Raw genomic sequence first — 25,138 nt, 5'->3', positions numbered from 1 at the left:
TGGCTCTTCTTTCCACACTAAACCAAAAAATGGATGAGCCCAAGGTCCTGTCCTTGAACACTCCCTATCCCCTTTTTTTTCCTACCTGCTGGACCTGATACTAGATATCCATATCAACAGCTTTAGCAGACAGCTAAGTAATAAATACAGCTCCGACACTGACAGGCACGGCACTCTTGGACCATCCCTTTCTCCCACAAGGCCTTCACATCCCAGAAGCAGATGGGACACCTCCCTGTGGAGGGGTGTGCTTGAGGCACAGGCATTACTCTCTGCAGTCATTATCCTCACAGCCTTACCTGTTTGTAGGTGGGTGGGATTATCTGACCTAAGAGGCCCAGCCCTACCACAGCCTACTCCTGGATAGGGCCTCCGCTCAAGAGTATTGGGCTGAAATTCAAGTGAGGATGCTCTAGCTAGACAGGGTGTCAATTCCAAGCTGAGGAAGGAATCTTGGGAAGACGCAGATGGTTCTGAGAACAAGTAGACGACAATAACTGGCAAAGAATGAGCCAGGAGAGGCGAGTGGGTACAGGGCATGGATCTTGCTGAGATCGTGAGAGTGGTTCGGCTGGCAGTGTGCAGGGTATGGGAAGGTCAAACTGGCTTGTACGTGCAGAGGTGGGGAGCAGGAGAGAAGACTGACATACCTGGTAAATTATGTGGGGCTTGGATATCCCTTCCTATCCCACGGTCTACAGCAATAGACCTGATTTGTACATTCTGAGGTACCCCCTTCTCCAGCTTTTTGGTCAGACACCTAAAACAGCAGATGGACCTATTCTCACACACTCAACCACTAAGAACAAATGACAATGGCAGCATCTACCTCAAATCCCTCTCAGACAGACCAAAGTAGCAAGAAGGGAAGGGAATGTAGCCTCCAGCAAGCTTTCCCACTGCTCTGGGACGTTTCTCCCTTGCCTGTGACCATTCTGTGTTTGTTAACCATTCCCAGTCATCAGGATAGGACCTCAGAAAAATTTCATCCATGAAGTCTAGGTTGTGCCAATCATGGACAGCAATGTGACTCTGGGCAAACCACTTGGGTTTCTACTCTGACTCTTCAGTTTTCTTCTCCGAGGATAGGGACAAAACTCCCCAGCCACTCCAGGTTCTAAAGCACGAAAATACACATGCAGTGTTCTTAGCACAATGCCTGGCGTATGGTAAGTTCCTCCAAAATAATCTTGACGACGATGACGAGGATCCCAGCAGGCTGCCAGTGCCAACACCACCCACAGGAGTTCACACAAGACCTCTAGCCTTCAAGGCTTCACTTTTGGAAGTCTTTCTTGCTGACAAGCAGCCTAATTGATGCATTAGTTCGAACAGTCAAGAGCAGTCGCTCACGGTTCCCACTGTGCAGCTGGTATGTACAGAGAGGATTGAACCTTTGGTGACTGACATGCCTGCCTGGCTAAAAATCATTTCATTTCTCCCACTAAGGTTCCCCAAGTATTCCTCAGGGACCGAGCCCTGCGGGCCTTGGTTCTCATGCTCTTGTCTCCAGTTAAAAGCTAGAGGGATGGCTCAGTGGTTAAAAAGCACTGGCTGTTCTGTCAGAGGACCCCAAGGTCCAGTTCTCTGGTTCTACATGGTAGCTCACAACCATCTGTAACTCCAGCTCTGAGGGATCCAACACCTTTTCTGGCCTCTGTGGGCAGCAGGCACACATGGGGTGCACAGACATCCTTCAGGCAAACACGCATACACATAAAAATAAAGCTTAGAAAAACAACTTAAAGATGTAAGTCTGAGGAGGGGTTGTCAGCTTCAGATTTAAGCCTTGGAGGGTGGGTGTTGCAGAGAGTTCTGAAGCATTCAGTAATTAGGATGTCACACGATACCTGCCTCTCAAATATGCTTGGTTTATTCACAAACACTCCTTACCATCCCATGCTATAAGACAGCTTACAGTAATCTCATGCAAACAGGTATCCACTGATTGGGGACAGGATGGTGGGACAGAAACTGTTGCAGGGTTCCACTAGGGAATCTTCTGCAGTGAAAATGCTTGAGGAGCTTGCAAGTTCTACCTGCATCTGCCATGACTCCCTCAGCTGCGGCAGGCTGGGGGGGATGACACTGTGGCTGTGGAGAGTGTCAGGCAGCAGCTAGTGCTCACAGGCAAGCAACAGTGCTGGAAACAGTTGTCAAAGCCAAGTCACATAGCAACCAGTCTCAAAGTTCCTTGCTGATGTGTATCAGCCCATCAGCCTCTGTAGATGTGTGTATAGTGGTACAATCCTAGGGACCATCTCCAAAGTTCTGGTTTTTGTATTAATCTAATGTGTATTTATTTTGTACTACTGGAGCAATGCCACCTCCAGGTTGGTTCATTAGCATATCAAAGCCTGCCTTAGGCTTGGCTCATAGCAAGCTACTTTGTGGCTGGCTCCTATCTTGCAGTCCTCACATTATTTTTTTCAAGTTACACAAAATGGTTTTTAAGTTACATGAAATGGTTTTACTTAGGTTCCTCACAGTTGCCAAGTGGACAACCCAGGAACATGTTCCAGATATAAGAGACAGCATAGATACAGGCATAGGGTCATGAAGAGCATGACATATTTCTAGGAAATAGGAGGGCTAGAGCCTGGTCCACACAAGTGGGAAGAAAGGAGGGGTAGAGATGATGCTGAACTCCAAGGAGGGCATGTCGGTAGAGGAGTTATCCTGTGGGTGCTGGTCAAGGGCAGAAGGACACTCCCCCCCAACTCCCAATCATGTGGGGATCATGAGCTTGGATATGGAGGGATGACAGGGGCCAGATAAAGGCTCAGTAGTGACATGCCAGCATGTGTGCAAACAAGAAGTAAGGGGCCTTGAGGGGTGACAGACAGTTAAGGAAGGGTAGATAGAGAGTAGGACTGTGGGCTGCATTAGCATTCCTTCTAGGCTCAGCCCAACAGTTACCTGGCAACAGCCAGGTAGGCCTGGCCTGCTATAAAAGGGACTGTTTGGCCCCTTCTCACTTTCTCTGCCCCTTCTCTCTCTGACTCTCTTCAATCCCAGACCCCTTTCTCCCTCTCTCCCCTTCCCCTCCCCCGTTCACATGTTCCTGACTGGCCTCTCCTCTTCCCTCTTCTTCCTCTTCCTCCTCCTTTTCCTCCTCTTCTTCCTTCTTCTTCCCCTGTCTTCCCCCCATCTCTAAATAAACTCTATTTCTACACTATACCTATTGTATGGCTGGTATCTCAGGGGAAAGGGATGCCTCAGCATGGGCCTGCAGAAGCAACCCCTCCCTCCTACCTCACCATGGTGCTCTACAAAGACATATCCTGGTCTTTTTAAAAACACAACAGATTGTGCAGCTAACAGTGACCGGCCTCGACTCTAGACAGGACAGGTTGAAGGAGGGAGGGGCCCAAGATACAGTCCAATGCTGAGGCACATGGGCAACCCACCAGTCTGGGCACATACAGAGGGAGAGCAACACTCCACTCTTGCCTTCTCTCAGCAACCTCCCGTCCGTCCGTCCATCTGTCTGTCTGTCTGTCTGTCTCTCAGGAAACCAAATATCTGCCATCCCTGTGCTGAGGAGCTAACCCTAACACAAGCCAGGCAAGGGTTCACTCCTTCAGCTACCTCAAACAAAATACTTCTTAATTCCTTACTATAGTTTCTAATTTTTAATCTGGAAAAAAAATGAGTAGGTGAGATATTTTCTTTTCCTTCCTCAAACAGAAGAGACATATTATCTGTACATGGTCTCTCCTGTATATGAACCTCTGGACTTTGTTTCTCTTGTGTTTAAAGAAAAGAAGAAAAAGACAACAGTTAAAAGGTATTAACATACCTTTTGGTTCAGGAAGCCAGGGCTAAGCTCACCTGTCCTGCCCGGCTTGCCATTTAGGGGCTTGGGCTAGACCATGCCATGACAGCTCTTTACCCGCAGTACTGAGCAGGAGGGCACAGTCTAACCTCTGGGATAGTGACATTTTGATAAGGTTTTTAAAAAACGATTTCACTTTGCAAGACAAACAGCTAATAAAATAGATTCTTTTTTGGTAACCGCCCATACAGCAATCAATGTGTCACTCAAAAACCTGGCTCCCAAGGAGTGTGAAATGAGGCCATGATGGAGTTCTTAAACAGAGGGCCAGAGAGACCTCCTCTCAACCAGACTCCATTTGCCCTCCAAACAGAGAGAGCTCAGAGTCAGAAAACAGGAAACACAGCTGAGTTGCTCACCCAAGGCGGACTTTAGGAGGATGCTGGGGGAGGGGGAGAGGAGCAGTGCTGTCTACAGTCAGCCTGTCAACTCTTCCTCTCTGTGTCTCACCTTTTCCTTCCCCATCCCCATTGAGTAACAACAACAAAAAACGCTTTTCCCACTCAGGGCTGATGGAGTGAGTCACACCCCAGGGGCCTCTTCTGTGTTACAGCCATTCAAGCAGGAACTTAAAACAAAGGGTCATTTCAAACGCACCAGAAAAAGATCAATAGGACAAGCCTTAGTCATAAGATATATCACCTCTATGTCCACCTGAGGCCACCCAGCTCCCTCATTCTCTCTGTTTCTAACTCTGCCTGGATGCCTCTAGAGTTTTCTGTCTTTATTGAGGGAAGTTTTGGAAAAGGAAGGCAAAGGAAATGAAAGGGAGAAAGGAAAAGAAAAAGTGTCCTATCACACACAGAGCATAGCTGAAATCCTTTCCACTCTTTTTAGGAACAAGATAGAAAAAATGAATTATTTAGCCAGAAAACAGCCCTAACTGAAGTCTCTGGATGTTACTGCCCTAAACTTGGATGAAAATCAGATTGCTACAAATGCTAACCAATAAGTAGTAGTATCTACACACAAAAGGCCCTCGATAAATATCAATGAATTTAGCTTCTAAGTGATGCACTCTGAGCCAAGTGGGGTGGCTTTCACTTGTGAGGCAGGAAGACTGCCTCAGATTCAAGGCCAACCTGAGCTTGAGATAAACTGTCTCAATAAACAAACCCCCAAATAACCAAAAAATGTGGATCCTCAAAGATCTGAGGAACAAATAGAAAGAACTTGGTAACAACTTAAAATGTCCAAATGGAAAAAAAAAAAAAAGCACAAAGATGAAAAGATGAACAGATCAAAAGGACAACGGCTATGATCCCGATGTGAAAACAGAGGAACTGAGAACACCTAGAAGGAGTGATTGACATAAAACAGACAGTAGAACAAAGGAGTCAGGGGTGCTGGGGTGAAGGTACCCAGAACAGAAAACAGGAGCTAATAACTGAGCTGGAAAATGGGAGGCAGCACTGTAGCGCTAAACTGAGCATAGAGGGAGGCTGTAGGCATGCAGCCTTCAGTAAGGGGAAGGACAATGGGTGAGGGGAGTAACCAACAGGCCTCCACCCAGAGCCAAAGACCTTCTATGGCACCTTTCAAGTTTAACTCTGAGGAGAAGGAATGAGCATTTGCAACCTAAAATCTTGAATTGTAAATTATCCATTAAGTTGAAATGAAGGAAGATAAGCCTTTTTGAAACTGGGTAAAGTGACAAGAGAGTTTACATCACAGATATTGAAGACAATGGGCTCAGAGGACAGGGTGATTCTAACATGTGGGTTTTAACTCAGTTAGGATCCTGAACTGTAAAGTAGGAAGAACACAGTCATGTAGAGGCACCAGGATGGATTAGTACATAGTGAAGCTTTTGTAAAGCCAAGGTGGATGCCTGCCTTTATAAAGGTGTAAAGGACAAAAGCTATCTTATGTAACAAGAATTAGAATTAGAATGAGCCAACTAAAGAAGAAAGAATAAATGATCTGACAAAATGTTGTCACTCCAAAGACTTCATCTATACTCGAATAATTCCCAATTTCTGTTCAAGCCAAGATCTTAGCTCTGAGTCTTATTGCCATCTGGCACACACATAAATGCTGTACAATGCTTACCCAACTCTTGGGTGGGGAGCGACTGTAACAGGAGTTGCCTGAAGTGGGAAACCTCAGATTGTCCTCCTAGCTACCCAGCTGGGTACCCCTTAATCCCACCCATTGGGATCAGTCTGCTTCCCTTACCATGAAGGTACCACAGATCGGGGTGGCTTAAACAAATGGTATTTATTTTCTCATAGTCATGAGATCAAGGTCTAGCAGGTCCTGGTGAGGGCTTTCTTCCTAGCTTATAGACAGCCGCCGCCTTCTCTGTGAGTCTCCACAAGCCTTCACTGGTTGTGAATATTTGGCAGTATCTCTTAAAGAAACACTAATCTTGTTGGGTGGTGGTGCATACCTTTAATCCCAGCACTTGGGAGACAGAGGCAGGTGGATCTCTGTGAGGCCAGCCTGATCTACAGAGAGTTCAGGACAACCAGGGCTCCACAATGAGAAATGCTGTTTCAAAAAAAAGAAAAAAAAATGGAAGGAAGGAAGGAAAGAAGAAAGGGCGTAGTTTGTGAAGGAAGAAAGAGGGGAGGGAGTGAGGGGAAAAGAGAGAGGGGGGAGAGAGAGAGAGAGAGAGAGAGAGAGAGAGAGAGAGAGAGAGAGAGAGAGAGAGAAGAAGAAGAAGAAGAAGAAGAAGAAGAAGAAGAAGAAGAAGAAGAAGAAGAAGAAGAAGAAGAAGAAGAAACACTAATCTTATCTGATCAGGGCCCTACCCTTATGATCTCATTTAACTGTAATTACTTCCTTACAAGCCCTGTCTTCAGTTACAGTTACACTGGAGAGCTAGGACTTCAACCTGTATACTTAGGGAGAGGGACACATCCAGTCTTAGATGTCCCCCATATATGTGACCACTCTTTGTTCTGTTGTCTCCCTGCTTCAGCTCCCACAGTGGCCTTCCTGCCCACATCACCCCCCATAGTCCATGTGGAATTCTTTCCAAAATAGACAACAGATCACTGGCTATCTATCAATCATTTCTAATATCGTATCATCTCTTTGCATTCTCCCAACAACCCTGCAAAGTGACAGAAACCCAAGGATGTCCCAGAGAGGTTAAGAGAAGGTCTAGTGTTACTCAGAGTCAGATCTGACCCCAAACTAAGCTCTGAAATCGTGTTCTTTCCATCGATGCCATACAAGCCCCTGAAAGGGCTCTAGACCCAAATACCCAGGACAATGAACGATGAGCAGGTGTGTATACAATGTAGCCTCAGCTTCTCCTTCATTGTAAGTGTGTACAGTGTAGCCTCAGTTTCCCCTTCATCATAAATAAGTGTGTGTACAATGTAGTCTCGGCTTCTCCTTCATCAGTACTTATGGCAAAGCTGACTTATTTTCCTGATTTTATTAAGAAACCCAGGACCTCTGAGTTGCTACTTCTTTGGAAACGACAAGTGAGTATTTTCTAATTCAAAATTTTCCTGTCAAGGAAGAGTTCTTATCTGTGACTCCAATTATTTATTAACAAATTTACTTGTACTTTTAAGGGTAGAAATTTTACCAGTATAAAATAACAAATGAACTAGTGCTTTGTCTTAATTTCCTGCTAGCTGATGGTCTAGCCTCCATTATCTGCAGTAGAGGTACTGCCTCAACTCACCGGAAGGTCAAATTGAATCAACCAAGTGGCCACTCAGCTCCCCACAGAGTTCTTCTGACCCGGAGGCGTGAAGGGGTGTTCCTCTCCAGCCTTTTTCTAGCAGTTGCTCTGGGCACTTCTGCACACTCAGTCCCCACAGCCTCAACCAAATACACACACAGGCTGCCTATGCTCGCCTTTCTCCTTGTGCTGACGGCATCATTTCTGCAGGCATGAAGTTAGAGTTACCTTTGTTTCAAAAAAGTACAAACTGACACTTGGGAGTGGTATTCTGCCTGAGCTGTTGGTGAATCTAGGGAACAACTCATTCGACTCCGGTTGGTTTTGTTATCCAGGAGAGGCAGAGGCATCCAGGAACCTGGCCACACTTGGAGCCTCCAGGGACTATAGACTCACTTGGAGCTACAAATCCATCAAGGGTCACCTCAGGTACTGGTCTGTGGTCTGAGGGCCTGTGGGCTCCAGGCCACCTGGTGGACAGGCAGACAGGCGCATGTCTAGACCACTGCTGGCTCCTCGGCCACTGCTTTGCTGTGCTGGGTAAAAGGCCCTCTTTTCCATGCCCGCCCCCCCAGGCCTGCCCTGCCCCACTACCGCTGCATATTTAAGCTAGAGGCCCTGACTCCCAGCCAGACACAGCCAGCTTCCAGAACCAGGAGAGTAACTGCAGCCTGCTCCGCTCACCCTGGGATGAAAGGGCCTTCTGTTTCACCACTTCGCCATTTCCAACTGGTGTGTACTAAATGATGTCGCTGAGGGGGGTTGGGGCAAGAACTCATTCTACCTGTACCAGGGAGTATGTTGGGATATAGTTGGCAGAGGGAGGCTCTGATTAGATTGTTCCCATTTCTACTACCTGACTTGATAACGACCCTATTTTCAAAGAGGAAGAAAGGGTATAGTTTGTGAACGGGCAGGGGAGAACACATTTCAAAACAAGGTCTGGCTCAAAATATCAATTATCTCATAGAGGTTTCTTCTCTTTGAAAAGGGGGCCTATAAATGTCAAGGTTACCAAGATTTCATTTCCCTTCAGAAACCCCTCCCTAAAACCAGTTCTTGTCATTTAGTTCTACTTAGGAAATACATGCAGGGAATTTGGGGAGTGAAGGATCTATGCAGTTGGTGGGAGACAATTTGGTAAATTGTAGAAGGTCAAAGACTGCCTGACAGACATAGCACTGAGGACAGGCATGAGCACCTCCTACTGTGGCTGTTCTGAGTTCCAGAAGTCATTCTGGTCACCACTGTGTTTTGTGCATCTCCTTGACATCTTGGGAAGGACGGCCCAAAGGGCAATGGTGGCTGAGAGTCACACAGGCTCATGCGGGTGGGGTGGGCCTATGTCCTTTAAGTTCACCTACAGAAGCTTGCTAGCCTGTATATTGAATCACCCACCTATCAAGGGTAAGAAGTCAGGGTTCCAAGGCTAGGGATCACAGTCTCCTCCAAGAGGCTGGGTCAGCAAGATAATTTCTCAGTTTCCACTGGGTTGGAGTACTGAGGATGAGGGTGGGGCAGGATCTTCTCTCTGACAGAAAAGACCAGGGTACCACTTAGAACTAGGGCCTCTAGAGAATCCAGAGTCGCCTTGAATAGAACCTAGAACTATGGGCTTTTTTTCTTCCCACCCTGTTCTGGAATGGACAAGTAGTGATGTTCCTTTGATGCTAGTCATGGGGAGCCAAGATCCTGCTTCATCCCTCAGTGTTCCAGGGGAGGGGTGTTGGAGGTTCGAAGGTTAAGAGACTTGCTCAAGACCTTCACCAGCTGGACAGATGCTGGAGAAGAAGCAGGTCTCCCCTGGAGCTTATATTTTACCCAGAGGGAGCTAAGCTATAAGACATTTCTACCAGTGCTTCCAAGAAAAGATGAATTCAGTCTCAGATGTCAGAGTCATTCAATGACAGGGGTCTCTAAGGAATATGGTAACCCTTCTCAGGTTGTGCAGATGATACAAGGGCTTAAGACAGTGCAGAACAGTGGAGGGAGAGAAGGAGGAAGACAAAAGGAGTGTGGCTCTTGCTATGTTGGGTACAGGATGAGTTTGACAGACCGTGATCAAGGCACAGGTAGCGATGGCCAAGGATTGGCCAGTGATTCGGGAGTGTGGCGCTCACATGAGGCCCGGGTGGAGATAGACGGCCAAGAGCCAGACCTATAAAAGAGAGAGGACACTTTCCCTAGGGCATAGGGCCACCACGATCTCTGGGCTGGGAAAGCTGAAGTGGTATAAGTAGGCTGTAGCATTATGTCCAAAGGCCTTCATTCACAGAATACCCCCAATTGTACTCTCTGAAATCGTGTACCCGCTCAGCCTTCCTTCTGTTGGTATGTCATCTTTCTGTCTTAACTGCTACAAATCCCTCTGGTTCCTCCTCGCAACTCTTCTTTCTTCCTAACTCCAGCCAAGGTGGCCACCAACCCTTTCCGGATCAAGTTCGGCCTCAGTGCAAACTCCCCGCCCCTCTATATGTCAGATCTGTGGGAAGCAGAGATTACACAAAGCTTTCAGAGAGGGTCCTGATTGTTATGGCTTCACCTACCAGACAGACTTCCTGCCCACAGCAGGGCTCTGAATTTGCCTCTTTGCTCTGCCCCTTTCAACCTGCACACCAAAGCTTGCCTGGGTGCAACAGCACACGTGGAAGGGTCATCCATCTCACTTGGAGCCCTTCCCACTTGTCAGTCTTCCTCACTTTCTGTTGCCTAAACCCCGCCCTCATCCCCTCTGGCTGCACTTCTGCTAGGATAGCCAGACCTCACACCCAAGTCTTGGCGACAATGAGGGCGTGGTAGCACCTCCAGGTGAGGTCTTTGTACCCTGCTCACCTGTGCAGCTGTCTTGCTCCAGTCACCACTGTGAATGGCGCATCCCCTTTCAGGTCCTGAGTGCCTGGACTTCTTGTCTACAGAGGCAAGGACACAAGGCCCCAGTGGCCCCTCCTCAGGTAAGACAGACTTCTGGAACTCTGGGAAGTGGACTCTAGAACATGCCTCAAGAATACTTGTTTTACTTTGTGCTACTGCTTTTTCTTTTTCTTTTTAGTTTTGGGTTTTTAGATAGGGTCTCAGTATGTTACCCAAACTGACCAAACTCCGTATGGTTTTAGAGATCATGCCTGGAAATGGGTTATGAGTTAATTTTTTGTTTTCGTTTTTGGTGTTTTTTTTTTTTTTGTTTTGTTTTTTTTCGAGACAGGGTTTCTCTGTGTAGCCTTGGCTGTCCTGGAACTCACTCTGTAGACCAGGCTGGCCTCGAACTCAGAAATCCGCCTGCCTCTGCCTCCCAAGTGCTGGGACTAAAGGCGTGCGCCACCACCGCCCGGCGAGTTAATATTTTTATATCAAGAGGTGCTGGGTGAAATCAGTTAAAAAAAAAACTTTTGTGGTTCCCTTAAAAAATCTGAAGGCGATGGCTCTGGGGTAAGAATCTCTGCAGGGTTTGCCATCCTGTGGAGGGCAGTATCATTGTGAAGGGGGAGTGGCTGCACTCCCACGCCTGCAGAGAAAGTGTGAAGAAGAGCACTTGAGGGGAGAGTAGCAAGTAGCCAGACATCACTGCCCATCAAACTATTAAATAACAATGTTTTTACTCTAAAACACAGAATTGATAAGGGTATTGTGAAATAATCCCTCTCAAACGAGATCGATGAACTGACTGACACTGGTAGAAAACAGTTTGGCAATATTTATCAGAAGCTTTAAAGTTGACTCATTCTCTTGAATTCCTACCAGAGACAGAATCAAGCCACTGAGCACTTAGGATTCAGGGGTAAAAGTGGACACTAGGAACACAAAGTAATCCTTACAGTCAAGAACCTCAAGCCAAGAGTCAAGCAGCAAGGCCACCATAAGAACCCTTCCCAAATACTGACATACAGAGTGTTTTCTGAGCTGCCAAGGTCACCAGGCCAGGAGCAAGGAGATCTAGGGTCCCATGTAAGTGGACCCCATAAAGTCAAGACCCACAGGAAGGGAGAAAGCTCACTGGAGACTTCACTAGGGCCCTAGTCAGTGATGGATGGCACCTTTAGGAGAATAAAACAAAGCAGGGATCTTATCCTGGCACATAGGGAGGGCAGGGCAGACAGGTTAGGATCCATGGTATTCTTCCCCAGGACTCAGGCTGGATGGAAGGTCACTGGCACCGAGTGGGTCTGAAGATGTTTGCTTATCATTTATACTCGGCCTTTGTGAGAGAAGGGAAAGTGGAGTCAAATGATACAGCTGCTACCTCTCAGGAGATCAGTTTCCTTATCTGTACAATGGGGTTAGCTGTACCCATTTGGGGTGACTAAGGTAGTGAACGTTCCCTTAGTGATAAGAACACATTCTCTGAAGGTGCTTGACAATTATTTGCGTGGCCCCCCAAAAAGCCGATCAATTATTTCTGCTTTCTCTGCTCATTTCCAGTCTCCTTCAGGTCTTTACAGTGTCCTGGTTCTTGGCTGTGCCCCATCTCAACATACAGAGAGGAAGGAAGGGAAAGGGAAGAAGTCTGAGGTCCTGACTGGTGGTGGACTCGGAAGAGCTGAGGCCATTCTGGCCTCCGTTCAAGGTTCAGGGTGCACAGGGTTGTCACCTGTCAGGCAGGTAGCAGGTTTCCTGTTAACTTTCCTACTGGCCACATGGCTAGGGGCAGATGATGGAATTAAACACTGAAGGTCTGTGGGCAGTGGTAGGGCATTGATCTCGCTCCTCATCAGGCTTCAGAATTAGGAACCAGTGCCTTCTTTCTCTGGGAGGAAGGGAAGAACACCTTGCCTTGTGGGCAAGGTCCACGGTCCTGAGAAACAACCCACCAGACCCCATTTGCTTAAAAGTATGGGACATGCCGACATAGCTTGAGCCTCCAGTCAGAAAAGAAGGAAAGGAAGGAAGGAATCCAGGAAGTGGAGGCTGGGAGGGAATTCAATAAGGGCCTTCATTTGCTCAATTCCTGTTTCTCTGCTCTTTGCTCCTGGTCCTGTGTCACCATCCATCTTGCCCTTCTCTTGCTCTCAGGACTGCTCCATCCCAGGGCCCTTTGGTCAAATCTGTGTGACAGGGGCAGGTCACCTTTCTGGTGTACAGACTGCAAAGTTGCACAAAAACAACCAACTGCCAAGACAGATATGTTTGCTTTAGGCAGATCAAAGGTCCACAGTGATCTCGGGAGCCCTAGATGGGGACTGGCTGAGACTTGACAGAGGACTGTGCTCTGGAAGCTGACCTCTGCACAGATGAGGGCTGAGGCAACCGTGCCTGCAAAGGCACCATGGGAAACTGCTCAGGTCTGAGCTCCTGGGGCTCCAGAAGTCAGGCTGCTGGGCAGAGCCTGCCTTCCCCTAAGTAGATGGAGCATCATCAGCAAGAGCTGCCGAAGGGCCTAAGAGGAAGCAGGGGAGGCTACTGCGCAGTTCAGAAAGATCCCAGCAGTGAGCAGGGGAGCCAGAGGAAGGGGCTGGGTGCAGGGGAGTCGGGGGAGGCTGCTGCAGTTTGTGGTAAGAGAGGACCAGGCAGCTGGGCATGGCTGTGGAAGTCCAGCTCCAGGGCTCCAGAGGCAGAGCTGTGGGCTTCTGAGAGGAGGTAGGATATGGAAGAGGCCCATTGCTCAGCGAGCGACCCCTTGAGAGGCAGAGCTGGTGTTAGGAAAACAAGAGGAATAAGGAACCTGAAGGGGAGGGAACTGGTCAAATACATGGGGTCAAAGGTCAAGAGGCACCTGTGCTGGCTGTCACTTAGGAACAGATATCCAATGAGGGATTACCTGGGGGGTTTGAGAAGAGACAGGGGCAAGTTTGGCATTAAGAGGTGGAGCAGCATCAAAGAGCTCGGAGAAGGGACGGTTGTGGGCACAGGAAGAGGACAAGAAGCATGGTGACGAAGGACGGGGCAGAAAAGAAGGAAACAGAAATCAAGCAGCGGAAAGCCTCGGAGTCTAGTCCTCTTTTCCCCTCCCCCTTCTTTCCTTCTCCTTCCTGAGCAAGGTCTTGGACATGCTAAGCACTCGATCACTGGGCTCCGGCTCCAGCCCCTGGCTCTAATTTTTACTTGTTTGTATGAAACAAGGTCTCACCACTATGTAGCCAAGGCTAGCCTAAAACTTCCTGCCTCAGCCTCCCTAGCACTGAGACTGTGTGTATCACTACACCCAGCCTCCTGGGATTATTTCTTAAAGCAATTCTGACCAAAATTTCATGAACTCTGTTTTCATTAGTGCTGATGTCTTTATGAAGATTTTCTTTTCAAAACTTACCAGCAAGTCTACTCAGATGTGCTGCCCACCTGCTCTGTATGGACAGGAGTGCAGCCTCACGCTGGGCTGTCATTCGCTCCCTCAGCCAGCTAGAGGGCAGGTTCCAGATAGCACCAGCACATGGTGAATGGTTATGTAGGATAGCCTGAGCTACATGCTGGGTATACTATCTTTAAATTAAACAAACCAGGGCCCAGAGAGCTGCCTCAGCAGCTAAGAGCATTGGTGATTCTGCTAAAGGATCTGGGTTTACCTCCCGCACCCTACACCACAGCTCGCAACTATCTGTAACTTCAGTTCCAGAGATCCAATGCCTCTTCTGACCTCCAAGGTATCAGACATGTAAACTGCATACAGACGCACATGTAGGCAAGCCACCATACACATAAAAAATAAAAACAAGGGACTGATTGGGTACAGAAGCACACTCTCATGCCTACAGTCCAGAGCCAGTCTTCCCTGTGTCTGTCTCCTTCTTGCCTGTAAGCAGTCACTGTGGTCACTAAGGGGGTGGCCTTGGGAGGCAGGACTTCCTCAGTGGCTCCATCTCTTTTGTGTCCACACTCAGTTCTCTATCTCTCCGCTCTACCTGCCTCTCCCCTGCTCACGGTTTACCCTGTCCAATCCCCAGCACCCTCCTGTCCCCACACTCTCTAGAGGACACCTGCACTTTCCATACATTCACGGTCACCAGCACTTCTCATTAAACACCCAGAGAAATCATCTGACTCTGGCTCCCAAGTTCCTTGTTTAACTTCTCTGCCTTGGCCCTGTCTGCTGTCCAACAGTACTAACCTCATAGTATCTGGCCACACCCAACATCTTGGCTCTGGCTCCAAGCAAGAAGCATAGGCTCTTGGCTCTGTCTCAACATGGGTCAACCTGTGAGGACCCATGTCCTGCCTCCTGCCTGTCTTCTGCAGGCTCTGCTGGCCCCTAGATCAACCTCTTATCGAGGTTTCTATCAATTCACATGGGTTTTCTTTTCTGTGTCTATGGATTTACTGTCTACTGGTGTCACACTGTTTCTCCCTGAGCAGAAAGTCTCCACTAAAAATGAAAAGCTTAAGGCTCAAAAGTCCCAGTGCCTCATGGTCCCAGAGGATCTGGGCACAAAGCAGGAACGGACAGCGAAGAGATAAGTGAACGGTGAGCCTCCTCCTAGCCTGGAGTCTGAGCAGGGGGACATTACTATCATTATTGAAATGGGGTTGAAGAAAGTGGGGTCCAGAGGTAGATCAGGATATAGTCCTCAAAACCAAAGCCTGTCACTCATAAAGGCTGCATTCTGGAGTCAAGCAGGGAGACTTGCCTTCCTCTACTGATCAGAATGGGATGGCAATGCTATGGTTATAATGAGAATCTGTCTGGGGTTGTGGACACAGCTCGAAGGTAGAATGCTAGTCTCACAGGCATGAAGACCCGGGTTCAATCCCTACAATTATATAAACAGACTGTGGTGTCCCACACCTGAAATCCCAATATCTGAGAGCTTGAAGTAGGAAGATCAGAATTTTGAGGTCATCCTTGGCTACACAGTGAGGTCAAAACCAGACGAGGATATATGAAATCCTATCTAAAACTTAAAGTTTAGATAGAATAAAGTGCTTTATTAGTTCTATTACATAGTGATAACTGGGGCCCTGGCTGATGGAGGAGCTATAATCTCAGAGGTCCATGTGGCAGAAGGAGACAACCCTTTGGAAGCTCTGACACCTGCTGTTAAGTGCTCTGTCTCACAAGGGGACTAGGAAATACAACCTTGGAGAGATGTCTGGACAAAAGGAAAAGTCTGCCCAGACTTTTACCAAAGTAAAGCACGCCCAGTCCTTTAGGAAGTCACTGCTGTGTAGAAATGTATTTCATCCACACTAGCAATCTACGTACATAGAACTGCTGCAGTCAGACGCAAGAGCTCCTATACTCTCTGTCAGAAGTGCTCAGCAGGAGGCAAAAAGATTGTGAGCTAGAGGCCAGCCTGGGCTACATAGTAATATTCTAGAACATCAAAACCCAGTCTCAGACAGGGTTGTGGCAGCTTACATCTTTAATCCCAGCATTCGGGAGGCAGAGGCAGGCAGATCTCTGTGAGTTTGAGGCCAGCTTGGTCTACAGAGTGAGTTCCAGGATAGCCAGGGCTACAGTGAAACCCTGTCTCATAAATCAAAAACAAAACCAAAAACCTCAGTCTCATAAAACAAGCAGGGCTAGGGCACTGGCTCAGTGTTTAAAGTGACTGCTGTGCGTGAGACCTGAACTTGGAGTTGGTGGTAGTGTTGCTGTAGCTGTCGTAGAACACCATGACCAGAAGCAACTTGGGGAGGGGAGGGCTTATTAGGCCTGCATATCCTGAGTCACAGTACATTGAGAGAGGCCAAAGCAAGAACTCAACCCAGGTAGTCGGGTGGGGGCCCTACATGGGACATTTTGAGGTATGAACGGATGCAGAATCAATGGAGTGTTTATTGCTTACTGGCTTGCTCCTCATGGCTTGCTCAGTTTGCTTTTTTACAGAATCCAGAACCACCAATTCAGGGGTGTTCAAGAGCTCAGGAGGGACTGGACTCTTCCCCCATCAATGGTATCAATTAAGAAAATGCCCTGCAGTCTTGCCTATGGCCAGATTTTTTTAAAAAAGATTTACTTATTTTATGGATATGAGTATACTGTAGCTATCTACAGACACACCAGAAGAGGGCGTCAGATCTCATTACAGATGGTTGTGAGCCACCATGTGATTGCTGGGAATTAAACTCAGGACCTCTGAGCAGTCAGTGCTCTGAACTACTGAGCCATCTCTCCAGCCCCCTATGGCCCAATCTTATGGAAGTGTTTTCTCAATTAGGGTTCCCTCTCCTCAGATGCTTCTAGCCTGTGTCAAGTTGACATAAACTAGCCAGTACACCTGGTAAAGCCAGGTATGGCAGCACACATCTGTAACTCCAGTGCTGGGAGACAGGCAAGCAGGTCTGAGGGCTCAGCAGCCAGCCAGCCTGGCCAGAACTGTGAACTCCAGGTTCAGTGACTTTATCTCAAAAAAGTAAGAAATGATTGAGGAAGAAATGATATCAGCCTCTGGCCTCCATACATACAGTGATGGACAAGCACACCCACACAGGTGAGAAAGCGCACATACACACACTCACTCATACACACACATACATATATACATCCATACACACAAACATGTATATATAAAACAATACACAAACAAAAAATGAAGTACAGAGCTCAACAGCCAAAAGCAGACAGGGCTAGAGTCACTGCCGCTGTGAGCTGACCAGTTGACATAGCTGAAACCCAGAGCCCCCGAAGACTCTTGGTGTTGAGGATGGGGAAAGTGGCAGTCCTTATAAAGGACACAAAAAAACCACATAGCCCCACAAGCTTCTCTCTGTTTTGATGTGGGCCACTGACTGGCCTTCAGCTCCCTTGCAGGGGTATAGGCTGGGGCACTGAGCAGCCTCACACATGGGTCTGACACAAGTGGCCCTTGGCTGTTCTGTGCATCTTCTCTTAAGGGGAGGGAATATGGTCAGTTCTCTTGGAGTCAAGGGCTTCTATACTGGTATATGCAGATGAAGTCTCTGAGTGTAACAGTGGCCAGACGTCAGAAGTTTTTGAAAGGGCCTGAGACAAAAGTCCTTTGACCCTCAGCAAAGAGTGATACCCAGGCTCAGCTGCCCAGAGCTGTAGAACGGTTGCTGTGTGCTGTGTAACTGATTTGATTTGCTTACTGGTTAATCACTGCATACATTCTCTGGGACACAGTTTGTTAAATGTTTCTGGCATAGAAAATTCTGGGCTGGCTGGATGTGGAATGATCCTTTAGAAGAATGTCAGCAAGTCTCCTCCTCCTACAGAAAACACGTTGCTGTTTCTTTGGAAGCAAAGTATATTCTTTGGCTTGTTTGGCTCTCAAAGCATTGGTGACAGCCTTTGTGCCAGAGACCAGGAACTCTGCTAAGAGAGAGGCCTCAGCAACAGGGTCTGAGAGATTTGGGACTACTCTTGTCACTGTGCCTAAAAGAGACTCCTGGTACAAGGTGGTACCTGCTGGCATTTCCTTGGCAGTTGACCAGCTAGGTAGCTCCTCTCACCCACTGGATTCCCCAGAACTCACTGAAGATGATAACATGACCTGCTAGAGAGTTCCAAGAGCACCTACTGGGACGGTTCTTAAGTCTGGACTTAGACCCATACTCCAGCATCCAGAAGCTCAGAACTCAGCTCAGGACATGGGCTCGGGCCTAGCTGTGTGCTCAGCTTTTTACCCCTGAATCAGGTCTGCTGCAGTTCTTCCCATTGAGGCCTAGTGGGGAAAGGCCTGTGAGCTGGGTGGTCTCCGAGCCCATCCTCCTCACAGAGAAAGCCTTTATCCCAAGTCTCCTCTGCTATACTGGTCTCAGCCTTCACAGGGACACAGGACTGGGAGAAATCCCATGGCTTCTGCTTCAGCCAACTTTCTGCAATGGATCTGGTGTTGGAAGGTTCTTACCCATAATGTCAGGAACCATGGGAATGAGAGGAGTTGCAGGCAAGGACTTAGGACCCAGCCAGCTTCCCTTGCCGCGTCCTCTGTAGTCACTGATGGGAAAATCTGAAATGGTATGCAGTGAAGACTGAGTGGCCAGACTGGCTGAGCACCCTGCACCCCCTCCACAGAGCTAGCTTGAGATTTGCTTTCCAAGCACACACTAGTTGGCTTCATCTGGGCTTTCTGAATTCTGCCATGGAAATGCCCAGGCTGGCTGGTGGAAAGAACACCTCAGAGCCACTCCCGTCCCACTCCTGTGCTCAGAAGCCACATCGTGAATTAACAGCTCCCATGGAAAGTTTCTTTTTAAAAAATTTATGGACTCTTGGCCTGCACTTGGCTTCTACAGAAGCCTGTGACCCTTGGCTTATACAAGCAGCTCAGAACAGACAGCTCTAGTACAGTCCTGCCAGGAGGCGAGCCTACCCATCTCCCACAGTGTCCTTCCCCCATCTTTTAGGAGAGCAGGTACCCTTCTGTAAGGCCAACCCACCCCATGAGATAACTTTGAAACTTCTGGATGTATCTTGAGCCTTTCTTATTTTCTTTTCTTCTTGTTTTGTGCTCAGAACTAAACTCAGGGCTTTAAAGATGCTAAGCAGGACTACAGCCCCAGCTCTTTAAGGCAAGGGAAACCCAGTTAACTAGCACTGCTTATTATAGCAGTGCTAGTGACAACACAGAAGCAAGGCAGGCTCTACACTAAGTGCTGGAAATGCTTGCCGTCTCCAACTAGTCCAGTCTCTCAACCTGGGAGTCGAGATCCCTTGGTAGGGTAGGGAAGCGGGTGTCAAATGTCCCTTTCACAGAGGTCACATCGGATATCCTACATATCAGGATTACATTATGATTCGTAACAGCAAAATTACAGTTATGAAGCAGCAATGAAAATAATTTTATGGTTGGTGGTTGCCACAATATGAGGAACTGTATGAAAGAGTCACATTAGGGAGGTTGAGAACTGCTGAACTAGCTAGCCCAAGGAATTTTCATCCACATATAATACAAAAGGAAACTAAGGCCCAGAGCAGACCTCAGTCACACTGTCTGACATCCACCATGACTCCACATCCCTGGTCTCAGAGCTTGTGATTGCAAGCTCTGTCTGCTCAGAGTGCTAGCTGGCTGCAAGGGATGCCTTGAGGCATGCAGACCTGCAGGGCCCATTGATTCAGGAGGATAACTCTACTCTGCCCCATACACAGCTAGGAGCAGCATAGGAGTTATGCACATCTGAGAAGAACTCAGCTTTAGAAAGATCACATACCTGGTGTACATAGAGAAAACAAAGCGTCTTCAGTGGGGAGTGACAGAAAGAGTCAAAGCCACCAGAGTAAAGTCAGGGGGATTTGCTGACTCACTAATGAGAAAGTCTGGAGGCTGTGTGGCTTCAGGCAGAGAGATTAGAGCTCAAGTGTGTTATGAAGACTTGGCCTCTCCATTCTAGCCTTAAGGCCTGTTCTCCCCTGGGCTGGATTCATTCTCAAGGAAGGCTCTAGAAGCAGCAGGCTCTCAGTGTGGTCATCCATCTCAGAGAAAATGTAGACATTTCCTAAGGGGTCAGGAGTTCCAGAGAACACTTGGAATTGTCAGGGATGTCAGGGGACTGTGATGCCTCTTGGTGCGGCTGGCTGTTGTATCACCATGGCGTGGGGCAGGGCAGTGTGTCTGCCCCGCCTGAGAGGTGAAACTGGGCAGGAGGGTGTTAGATGGAGCTGGTGCTTTAGAGTGAGAAGTATGAATGGGCATTTACCTGTGTCTGAGGGAGTCACTGCCACAGCCTGTGTGTTTATGCTAGACCCCAAACACCAGTTCTGTTTGTGTTATAGCTTTTCCAGCCCCTCCCCCAACTCAGAAAAGCTTCTGTCTCCCATCAGTCTTTCTGTCCTCCTAGCAATGAGCTGACTCCAAGTTTCAGCAGCTCAGAGCTCACGTTGCCATGCCAACTTCTCCACGGCAGCATCTAGGCAGAATGGGCTGGCTTGATCTCACAGCTGCTGGTGGATGCAGGCACATTCGGGTAATTGGATTGCAGTGATCCACAGGCCTTTCTTTTGGAACCCGGGGCTTGGCCCAGCTCCTGTTTTAGACTCAGAAACTTGTAGGACACTTTGCTCCAAGACTCTAAGCTTATAGTGAGAAAGAGAGGGCTCAGCAGGCCTGAGGGTCAGAAGACATGGTAGTAAAAGAGGGACAAACCACAGGCAATGCCAAATGGAGCAACTACCAGCCCTCCAAAGTTCAAAGACCCCTCAGAGATGGCATCACTTCCACACAGGGTCAGGACTTGCTTTGCCCAGAACTGACCTGGCTTTCGCACCTTCCCACTACAAGAGAAACTCAGATGCACAGTCAGCATCCATACAGGCCCCTTGAAGCTACTGTGAAGGTGTATTCTGTGCATCAATGTGCCAACCAGGTCTAACTTCCACAGCTGGCAAGCCTGTGGCCTGGTTATTTGATGCTCAATGGGAACAGTTCTGCCTCCCAGTTTGCCCAGACAGGGCCATTTCTAAGGATTCCCTTCACTGGTGAGGGAAGATCAGCCTCTAGGCCCACATGTAATTATCTAGGATGAGACCTTGGTTTAACTCCGGCTCTGACCAACCATAGTGCCCTTCCCATGCTCTAGTCACATAGGGTGCTGACTAGGAGTCAAGTGCCTTCAGTGTTGGCAGGTTAATTTGTATGAATGGCCACACCGAAGCCGCTTGCCTTTGATGCTTCAGGCTACCCAGAAATGCTTGGGACTATAGTCTTAAGATCCTGAGGGGATCTACCCACCCTTTGCTCTTCCACATGGACTGAGGGTTTTCTGGGCTCTCAGACATCTCTAGGCCAAGTTCTTCCTCTACTTGCATCTGTCTGTCACCCACAGAGCTCTCTGTCCCCTCTGTCTTCACTCCCAAAGAGAGGGCAAGTTAGTGAAGGCTTTGGCTTTGGCCCCAAACAGTGGGAGTGGCACCTGTGAAGACCCCCAAGGCACTTTGGTTCAGTCAGGGTCCTGCAAGTCCTGTGGGTAGGCTCAGGTCATCTCTTTAACAATGTAGAAAATACAAACTGGGGAGAGAAGGTGTGATGAACTGGGTAGCCTCAGGAAATGGAGGAGAGGAAACAGGATTGGCCAGGCCATCAGCCAGGTTCTGCTAATCCTCATGGTAGCCCCAGAGGTAGTCACTTAATGGTCAGTGCCAGGGTGTTACTTGGGTTAGCCTGACTCCTAGGCTGTGTGCAAGACTAAAGAAGCACAGGCTGGTGAGATGGCTCAGTGGGTAAGAGCACCGACTGCTCTTCTGAAGGTCTGAGTTCAAATCCCAGCAACCACATGGTGGCTTACAACCACCCATAATGAGATCTGACGCCCTCTTCTGGTGTCTCTGAAGACAGCTACAGTGTACTTATTTATAACAATAAATAAATCTTTGGGGCCGGGCAGTGGTGGCGCACGCCTTTAATCCCAGCACTTGGGAGGCAGAGGCAGGTGGATTTCTGAGTTCGAGGCCAGCCTGGTCTACAAAGTGAGTCCAGGACAGCCAGGGCTACACAGAGAAACCCTGTCTCGAAAAACCAAAAAAAAAAAAAAAAAAAAAATCTTTGGGCTAGAGTGAGCAGGGACTGAGCAAGCAGGGTCTGCCAGAGTGAGCAGGAGAGACTGAGGCCGACCAGAGTGAGCAGAGGTCCTAAAAGTCAATTCCCAACAACTAGATGAAGGCTCTCAACTATTTGTACAGCTACAGTGTGTACTCATATACATAAAATAAATAAATAAATCTTTAAAAAAAAAAAAGAAGCAGCAGCAGCTCAGGTGAAAGGAGAAAGCCTGGTCTCTACATCTAGGCCAGAGAAGCTGGCTCCCAGGGGTCCCGCCTTGGGGCACAATATACTTCCCAGTCATAACCCCACAGCTCATAATGAGGGGAGCGGGGATCCTGCTAGGAACCCCGAGGACCAAGACAGGAGAGTATTCAGCTCAGCTTTATAAACCATAGTATGGAGGGATAGAGATATGGCTTCTATAACCCTGGAAACAAGATATTAGGATATTAGATATTTCCAAAGGACACCAACCCAAGGGTGACTGTCGGGTCTTAGCATAAGTCCTGAAGGATCCACCTAATCTAACAGGTTGAGGTACAGAAGCTCAGCATACACAGCCTTGGAGGAACCTGCTGCCCGCTTAAGAATGTCCATGACAGGCCTTGCTTGCAAAGCTACCAGATCAAGGACATGGAATAGAGAAGAGGAACTGGTGGGGAGAATGGAGCCCTGTGTCCAAAGCCAGAACCTGTGCCTGTCACAGACACACGCCTGACCCCACCTAGACAGTACACACAAGAAAAAAGGGAGATAAGCAGGGTGTGGCAGAGCACCTGCCTGGACTGTGAGAGCCTGGGACAGCCACGTCCTTCCATGGCCACTCCTTTGAGCACTTGAAACCCCTGGGAAGTTGCCAGCCTCTTGTAACGGCAGCATTCCTCTTTCATGAGGAAAGTGTAGATCAGACTAATTAATGTGTGCTGTTTGTTTACCCTCCTTTCATTTCCCTGCGACAGAATAATTATCTAGAGCTTTACAAACAGCCTCGTCCATGGCAGTCCCTTCTGCGTCTGCTGTAGCACAGCTTCCTGGTGTAGACAGGGGAACCAGTGCAGGGCAGAGCAGGTGGCAGCACCCACAAGGGTCCTCCTTTCAGGGCACTGCAGAAGAGGCCCAGGGTAGCTGGATTGGGGGGGTGGCAGCATGAAGGACCAAGGGACTCAAGGCTGCGTCATTTTAAAGAATCACTGTGGTAGTGCTACTCCCATGAGCTCCTGGAGCTGCCACCCCAGGTCCTCCCCTTCACCAACACTGCGAATGGTGGCCAAAACCATGCCCGTGCCCAGCCCAGGACTGACAGAAAGATCACTGCAGACTAGAGGATTTTGCCAGAAGGGTTTCTGGGCTTGAAACAAGTGTGGAGGGAGCAAGGGGCAGCTGAAGGTAGATTTTCTCACCTTGTCCCCTGAAGCCCTGTCCCAGGCGATAGCTGATCCCAGTCTGATTACTTAGTATTAGGGTTGAGCCACACAGGGGGACAGAATGGGTCCTTTTTTTCTCAGGAAGCTTTTGATGAAGCAGATCCTGACTCACAGGGGTGCAGAGGCTCTTGGGGGTGCTAACTGACCTCCTCTCTGATCCTCTGTCCATATGTCATCTGTACATCCCACATTACTGCCCACAGGTCAAGCCTGACCCTCACTACAGGGAGACTGACTTCACATAGGTGGCCACTCATAACTGGCTCGTTTCTGCATTTGTTACTTCCATTCCCAACTGTATCGGCCAACAGCCAGGGCTTAGCCTCAGAAAGATTTAATCTTTTTTTTTTTTTGTCTTGTTTTTTGTTTTTGTTTTTTTCGATTCGAGACAGGGTTTCTCTGTGTAGACCTGGCTGTCCTGGAACTCACTCTGTAGACCAGGCCGGCCTTGAACTCAGAAATCCGCCTGCCTCTGCCTCCCAAGAGCTGGGATTAAACGCAAGCGCCACCACCGCCCAGCTTGAAAGACTTAATCTTCATGGATCTTATGCAGGAGGGGATCCTAGATACAGCTCCAGCTCGAGGCCAAGTGACAGCCTGGTGTGGGGAGGGGCTGTGGTCACATAATGCCTTGGACAGGTCCCCTGAAGAGAAGTCTCAGCTGAGTCCTGAAGGGTGCAGAGGGGATAAGAGGGTCCCAGAAGAGAGTTTTAGCCGCTGGCAACTGTGTAGAAATCTCTACTTCAGGCAGGAGGAGGGGGGAATAGTTGCCTCCTTTCTGGCACCAGCAGCATGCTAAACCTCCATTCATTTATCCTATCTCTGAGGCACCTGCCACTTTTGCCTCTACCTGGGACCCTTGTGTACCTACCCCTTCCCTCCTGGGTAGGTAGGCATATCCCAAAGTACATGAAACACAAGCTGCAGGGCACTGTCCTGTGTGGCAAGCACCCGCTGTGAACCTGCCTTAGCCATCTGGGCAAGGAGGTAGAGAGTCTTTTCTAGAAAGCTGGTATCTATGCTGAGCTGTGGAGATGCTGAGGGAAGAAGCGGGCTGTGGGAGATCCTCGGAGCGAGGTTCTGGTACCACTGTCAGAGTGAGTAGGAGGAGAGCATAGCAAGGTGACAGGCTGTAGAGACTGCAGGCCAGCTGAGGAGATGTCCCTCCAGTCACTGTGTGGAGAGGGTGGAGGTTGATAGAGTTGATGGATTGCGACACTGTCCTCAGCTCATTCTGAGATGTTTCAGAGGGACAGATGAGACGTGAGGATGGGAGAGTCGTATAAATGATATCTAGGTTTCTGGCTCTGATGACAGAGGTCCCAGGAGGGAGGAGAGATTCGGGGCCAGGATGCAGGATGAGAGCCTGGTTCCAGACCTGCTCAGGTGTCAAGAGGCAGAAGTGGTATAGAATGTAATGAACTTACCTGGCTGGCCTCTTAACCAAAATGCAGATCACACACCCAGGATTTTCCCCTCAAGAGCAGTGTGGGTCCCTGGAGGCCAGATAAATACAAGACTCCTGTCTTTATGGACATAAAAAATTGGTACAGTTGATATACCTGTCAGCCTATCCTAGGCGTGGTCCGGCCTGCTGTGACTCAAAACTACTGTGACTCAGTACAGCCTGGGGCAGGGACCACGGACGAATGTATTTAGGTGTCTGTTGGCTTTGCCTGAAGCTGCAATCTTAGACTACAAGCTGGAGAGTTAATAAAACTTTGGCTCACACAACCCCAAGAACCTTCTCCAAGTGTCTAGAGGACTACCAGAGTCCCTATAACTGGATACTCTGTTCAGCATGTCACACAGTCTGTGCCTGGGTCCCCACTGCCTGGGGTCCTTCCAGGGCACCGTG

At 48.6% G+C, this 25,138-nt stretch overlaps 2 protein-coding genes across 15 annotated transcripts in view; one reads left to right on the top strand and one right to left on the bottom strand.

Annotated features, from left to right (window-relative positions):
* The window catches only part of LOC116070098, a 95,878-nt gene extending 85,438 nt beyond the window's left edge, over positions 1 to 10,440 (bottom strand). For 6 of the 10 annotated variants that reach the window (XR_004110273.1, XR_004110274.1, XR_004110280.1 and 3 more), the window contains exons 1-2: positions 8,883 to 9,032; positions 7,485 to 7,688 (exon numbers count right to left, since the gene is read on the bottom strand). The gene's annotated coding sequence lies outside the window, so the exon portion shown is untranslated. Of the gene's footprint in view, positions 1 to 7,484; positions 7,689 to 8,882; positions 9,073 to 10,316 lie in introns of those variants that run through there. The other 4 variants (XR_004110276.1, XR_004110278.1, XR_004110275.1 and 1 more) reach the window with 3 other exon arrangements.
* The window catches only part of Smpd3 (sphingomyelin phosphodiesterase 3), an 87,537-nt gene that overhangs the window by 48,186 nt on the left and 14,213 nt on the right, over positions 1 to 25,138 (top strand). Inside the window, exons 1-3 of one of the 5 annotated variants that reach the window (XM_031341291.1) lie at positions 9,159 to 9,280; positions 9,802 to 9,815; positions 10,370 to 10,435. The exons of 1 other annotated variant lie outside the window; for it this stretch is intronic. The gene's annotated coding sequence lies outside the window, so the exon portion shown is untranslated. Of the gene's footprint in view, positions 1 to 9,158; positions 10,436 to 25,138 lie in introns of those variants that run through there. 3 more of the 5 variants (XM_031341292.1, XM_031341290.1, XM_031341289.1) reach the window with 3 other exon arrangements.

The sequence above is a fragment of the Mastomys coucha genome, unplaced genomic scaffold (genome assembly GCF_008632895.1).
Source record: "Mastomys coucha isolate ucsf_1 unplaced genomic scaffold, UCSF_Mcou_1 pScaffold22, whole genome shotgun sequence".
In the NCBI taxonomy this organism is placed as follows: Eukaryota; Metazoa; Chordata; class Mammalia; order Rodentia; family Muridae; genus Mastomys; species Mastomys coucha.
This window is presented reverse-complemented; position numbering and strand designations above follow the sequence as displayed.